This window comes from Seriola lalandi, unplaced genomic scaffold, assembly GCF_002814215.2.
Source record: "Seriola lalandi dorsalis isolate HSWRI2012SDOR001 ecotype SW California unplaced genomic scaffold, Sedor1 jcf7180002054805, whole genome shotgun sequence".
In the NCBI taxonomy this organism is placed as follows: domain Eukaryota; kingdom Metazoa; phylum Chordata; class Actinopteri; order Carangiformes; family Carangidae; genus Seriola; species Seriola lalandi.
In genome coordinates, this window is record NW_019525358.1 from 722763 (window position 1) to 728762 (window position 6000).

Sequence of the window (6000 nt, forward strand, 5' to 3'; positions counted from 1 at the left end):
CTTTCTTTCTTGCACACACAGACACACACACTTCAGATCCAAGTAGCAAATGGTTGCTATCCACTCACTACACTCACCCAGTGGGCTTGACCTTTCTACAGGGCTAGATAAGAGTGTTATTAAGTTAGAGAGCAGCTGCTGATAGCTAATTGAGGAGGGAAAAAGTCTGGTTTGAATCTGAATTTTTTCTTTTATGCAATTCAAACACAATGGAGTGAGCTCCCCTTACACCTCTATGTGGTCCAGTTTGGCTCTCGTCAGATTGAATCCTGAGTGAAATCCATTTGACCAGTAAGCACTGAACTAGTTGAGGGGAGACAGGGTGAATAAACGATTTATCCTGCCGGTTTGGGGATCATACCAGTAACGGTTTACAGTTTCAAGTCAGCGTCTCTGATATTTAATGGCACTGCTAGCTTGTGATGTTACAGTGATGTTCCATTGATATAGTTCATTGCATCCAATTCACACATGACCAAAGACCTTAAGAGCGAAGACAATTCTCAAGTTTTAATGATACAGCCTGATTTAGTTAGGTTCAAACAAAATGGATTTATGAACAGCTGGTGCTACCAAGTCCTGCTCACTGCCTACTGAATATTGTTTTGATATCAATATGTTTATGTGGGCATAAATAAACCAGTTTGCCTGAAACAAACTTACTTTTGAGTGACAGTGATTGGTTTTACCTTAGAAAATACTCACTGTAGATTCTGTCCAACACAACGTTGCAATACTATTAGTAGATTATTATCATAGTTTATAGTTACTCATAAAGTGAGAGTTGGCCAATATAATCTGGCAGCATCATTTCTAATTTAGATAACAGCCCCAAATGCAGCTGAAGCTGGTTATGTGATGATCTCTCTTTTTTTTTTTCTTTTTGTGACTCATCCTGAACAAAATATTACAATACACCAAGGATATTTATAATTTGCTGACTGGCTGCAGGAGTCACATAGGTGTTGTAACATTCAAATATAGATACAACATCTCAGGCTGACCTGCTTTATAGCACAGAAAACAGCAACAATCTCATCCAGTCTGTCTATACTTGTAGAAACTATTGTTTTATATTGATTGTGAGGCTTTTCCCCTGAAGGGAATTTTTAATTTTCCTCATTCTTAGCGGTGGTTGTAAAACATGTCTTAGACCACGACAGGACAGTAAAACTCCTCAGTAAAACACATACTAATGAAGTTCTTTCACTGTTAGCAGCTCCTAGGGCTTACCCATCGCATTAAATCAGTGAGAGGAGAGACTCTGGGATACATAAGCTGCTATAAATGAAGAATTAATTTACAAAAACATTGTTGAGCTGTTAAATGAAAATTAAAAAGAATTAATATTTTGTTGCCGCTATTATTCTATGGTCATGAAGGAACCTCTCTCACCAGAAATGCATTATGCCAACAGACCAGCATCAACATTTAATGAGCAATACCTGCTGAACATTTTTTGCAAACTGATATTGTGGATATAAGTGATATTATATTAATCTGACACTAGACGCTATTGTTCTTTGAATGAATGACCGTGAGTGGGTCAAACTGTAGCCTTTACTCAAACAAATGAATAATATTAGACTTAGAGGTGCATTTAGTAGCTGTTCTGGAGAGTTCTATCATGTCATTTCTATCATAGCATCCCCTTGTCATGGTATTGTAGATGCTCTAATTTCCTTTTATTTTTAAATTACTTATTTTTTCACTTCTTCATGTTGGCTTAAAACCTGACATTCAATGTTCATACAACAGCTTTAAGCTAACATTGATAAGAAGTTCACAATGAATATTCACCAATGAGCAGTAATCTCCGACGACAGCCATACGTGCTCTTTGTTTTTCCCTATTGTATGAATTTGAGAGGAAGAGGAAGAAGAAAAAGAGGGAAACCAGGAGATCTGTTGTATATTAACCCTGTTTATCCATTCTCCCTCCTTCTATTACTGCATTTCTCCTGGCCTTCCCCCTCCTCTCTAGGTCTCATTCATCTTCATCCCTCTCTAACAGTAGGCAGCTCCAGGCTCCCATTACAATTATGTCCTCATCTGGGGATTTGACTTTACAAAAAGGTCCTCATGTACCCACCATAGCTTCATAGTCAGAAAATAGAAAGTAGAGAATCTCAGTTGGATTTAATGATAGTCGTTCCCCTCTAATTACTGCGTGTGTGTGTGTGCGTGTGTGTGCCTTGGTGAGTAGAGTTTCTCCTCGTCATGTTCAGCCACCCGCAGAGGGCATAACTAGCCAGAGGAACAACCCCTGATACTAATGTGCATAATTCCCTGACAAGGCAAAAAGAAAACTTCCCAGGAAGAAGACAACAGGTTCCTTTTTTTCATTATTATTATTATTCCTGCACAAATCAGCAGCACAGCGTATTGGCCATCAGTGTGTCGCTGAGCGTTGAGGCAGTAAATGGACTGAGGTCACGCTGGTAATGGGACAGCAAAGTTCAGTGGAGCCATGCAGAGATAGCAGGTTGTTGAGCAGGAAGAACAAAAAAAAAGCCCACGACCAGAGACGTGAGGGCAAAACAAGATGATGGGAGACGAGACCAGAAAGAGAGGAGGAGGAGGCCGGACAGAAGAGAAAAGAGCAAGAGAAGACAAAGGAGACAGTCAGAGAGAGGAGAGGAAGAGAGGCTCAATGGGGTAGAGGAAAAAAAAAAAGAAAAGGTCTCTATGTGGAGTAGTTTCAAGGCTCACTTGTCTTCGAGGTGAACATTTCAGGCCTTTTTTTCCCTGGACTGCTGCACACTGGCTGTCTGACTGTCTGTCGCTGGTAATGTTGGAACATATAAGCTTGATTTGCTCTGTCGACCAAGACCACAGATGAGAAAGTAGAATAATGAGATTCCATCGTCCCTGGGCTTTGGTCAGAGTGTTGAGGAGGCAGATTAGGACTGTCTTTAAACAGACCGTAGCTTTATTTAGTGTGTTCAGCTCAAAGTTCTCCAGCCTTGAAATACTTCATCATCACCCTTCAGGAGGCATTCAACTTTAGAGATGAGTTTGTGAATTGCATGAATACTAATTTTTGGGGGATTTTAAACTAAAAAACTGACCTTTTCTTGATGTTTATCAAGTTCAGGAAAGGTTTTTATGACAAAACTATTAAATAGTATTTTACTGTTTCCATCAGAGTTTCATACTTTTTATACCTGTAAAGGCAGAATCGGTTATTTAAACAATACAGGGCAACAAATTTGTCCACTGACACCCATTTTATTTTAAAGCTGATTATAATAATAAAAACTATAACCATGTACTGTATATTTGCATCAGTTCCAGAGGTGAGGACTCAAGTCCTAATTTTCTTTCATAGAGAACTGATATTGATTCATTGCATCAGGATGCCTAAACATATCACTACAAATTGATATTGTATTTCAAGATATTTGGCAGAAAAAAAAAAATGTTAATAAACATAATTTCCTCATTACATTAATAGAAAGCATAATCCAGTCAGAGTTACATTTCCTAGTAACTTTAGTTATATAGAAACACAATTTTTCAGACACAGGGTTGGATTCATCTAGAAACATACACGTAGTCCACAAGAATAAAACCGTTATCCCAACATCAGTTCAACACTTACTTTAAGTGTTCCATTAGCAACACATTCGCTCCTCACAGGTATAGTGGCTGGCTCGGTTAGCAGTAAACTGATCATAGAAAATTAAAAATTCAACTAAATCACACATTGACAATGATAAAACAGCTGCAATTAAAGAGTACCTACAGATAAGGGCGTGTGAGGAGTACAAAGAGAGACCTGATCGGATCTGACAAAATGGTGGATGTAGCAATGTCAGTTAATCAGCACCTGTTGTAGCCACAGAATCAACTGGAACCAACTGTTGGTGACAGATTAGATAATAATCTACATTTTTTCTAACAAATCCAACGATAAGACCAAAGGCTTCAACGACTTCATCCTACTGAAAAGTATAGCCTGTAGCCAAAGTCTGATATATCTTATTCCTCTGTGCCTCCATTGTTATCCAAAAACTTTGAAGTACGCATCAGAGAGCCACACGGTGAACTGGGGGACACACTCCATATTCTCATCCAGCTAATTTGGTTCTGTGAAAGCAGCCCGAGGATTGATTTGTTCATCCTAGATGAAGTTATTTTATGCTTCTGCTTTAAATAAAAGGCAAATTGAGTAGAGTGTTGAAACTTTGAACAGTTTTACCACTGTTTCCTGCACACTGACAAACTTTAGATGTTATAAGTCAACGTGGTCGGACCACGACTGACGTTAGAGGCATGATTGGTGGGGTTCTACTATACAAGAGTTATTTACCTGAGAATCTTAAGGTTTTCAACTCATTGACTCTACAATAATATCGTCGGATCAATTTACTGGCCATAAAATAAATCAGATTTTAAATAAAAAAAACAACTATTTATGTTTAACTTTTTGTTAAATTTAGATTTAATCAGTGCCAGATTGTAGATTTCAGCAGTGAGGTTGGTGATCCTCTGATACTCATTGAAGACAGCAGACTGCCTTTGAAGTTAGAGATAATTATAAACCTGCTGTAAAAATGAAACCTAAACTATTGTAAAAAGAAGCCTTAATTGCACAACCAATTAAAACAAAATGAGTTCGGCAGTTAAACATTTGGTAGGTTTTAATGTTCAAATGAGAAATTCTCATTTTAATGTCAACGCTTAAATGTGTTAATTTGTTTTTTAACAGTCAAGCATTTTTCAGTATTGTTATTTTGGCTTACAGTAAAGCAAATCTGGATTTTATTTTTGATTTATATTTTATCGTGTATAAGTGCAGGTAATTAAGTTGTGATAGTAACATCAATAGATTGTAATGATTTCTCAACAATATGTGTGTTCTCTGATCTAAAATCATTATAATATCAATTTTTTCATTATATCTCTAAACAAACATCTCGGTTATGATCCTGCTCACTGTAAATAAGCTGCACTTACGGGCTTGTTGCTGTGACAACAACGCCGGATGAATTTTTAACCAACGTTGAAGAAGCAGAAAATCCAGACTCATATTGTCAAACTGTCAACGATCTAGTCTGGATAACTCGGCAGTACGCGTACAAAGAACGGGGCCTTATTTAAATACTGAAGCACCAAGTGCATATTGATCTATGGTTGGAGATAGTAAATGCACTATTTACTTCTGTGGTGTTTTCTGAAAATTGCATTGCTCAGCTGTTGTCAGGAAATGAATAAACTTTGTTTTTTTCTGTTGAAACAAGCTCTGTTCTAGTGTAAGAATACATTTTTACTTTTTGAGCAACATGAGTTTTGTAGGGTTAAGGTTATCTGCTATCCAATTAAATTTGTGAAGCATTTATAATACTACACTGTTTCAGTTACATTTCCAATCAGGGTGGTGAGTAGGAACAACAAAACTTCATTTAGTGTCTCTTGAGTTTAGAACAAATTTTAAATGAATAAGTTTGGAGGTCAGCAAAAGCAGATCGTGACCTGGAAAAAGCCTGGTTTGCAGTTTGCAGTATGGTTGGAAAATAAATATATTTTCTTGCGGGGGAACTAATATTGATCCCTCTGTGACACCTTTATCAGCCATGTGGGGACTTGACTTTAAACCATTGTGACTTAAACCCTGTCTCAATACTTCAGACTGGCTCTGAACTTGATCAAATTTGTCATGGTCACAGCTCAAGACCAAAATTTCATTAGTTCAGAATGTGGTTATAGAGTAGAGGTTTCCTAGACAAGAGCTGGGCTCAATGGACCATCACAGGAGACAGGATGCTCATCAGAACATCAGAGCTACCAGTTGCAGAGCTCTTGCACTTACAGAAGGATCAGAATTTGTTATTCTTTCATATTTTTTCCCTCCTTGTGTCGAGAAGAGCCTTTGATCAACAAGAAAAGTAGGAAGCGGATGACAGCACTTTTCACTTTCAAATTCATTCACTCTTTAACTAGAGCTTCGAAGAAAGAAGCAGGTCCAAAGCTGCCACCCAACCCCCCACCCACCCAC

General features: G+C 37.8%; 1 protein-coding gene across 1 annotated transcript in view; it reads left to right on the forward strand.

The window, feature by feature from the left end:
- LOC111669674 (A-type voltage-gated potassium channel KCND3-like) overlaps nucleotides 1-6000 on the forward strand; it is a 69140-nt gene that overhangs the window by 60786 nt on the left and 2354 nt on the right. The window lies entirely within an intron of this gene.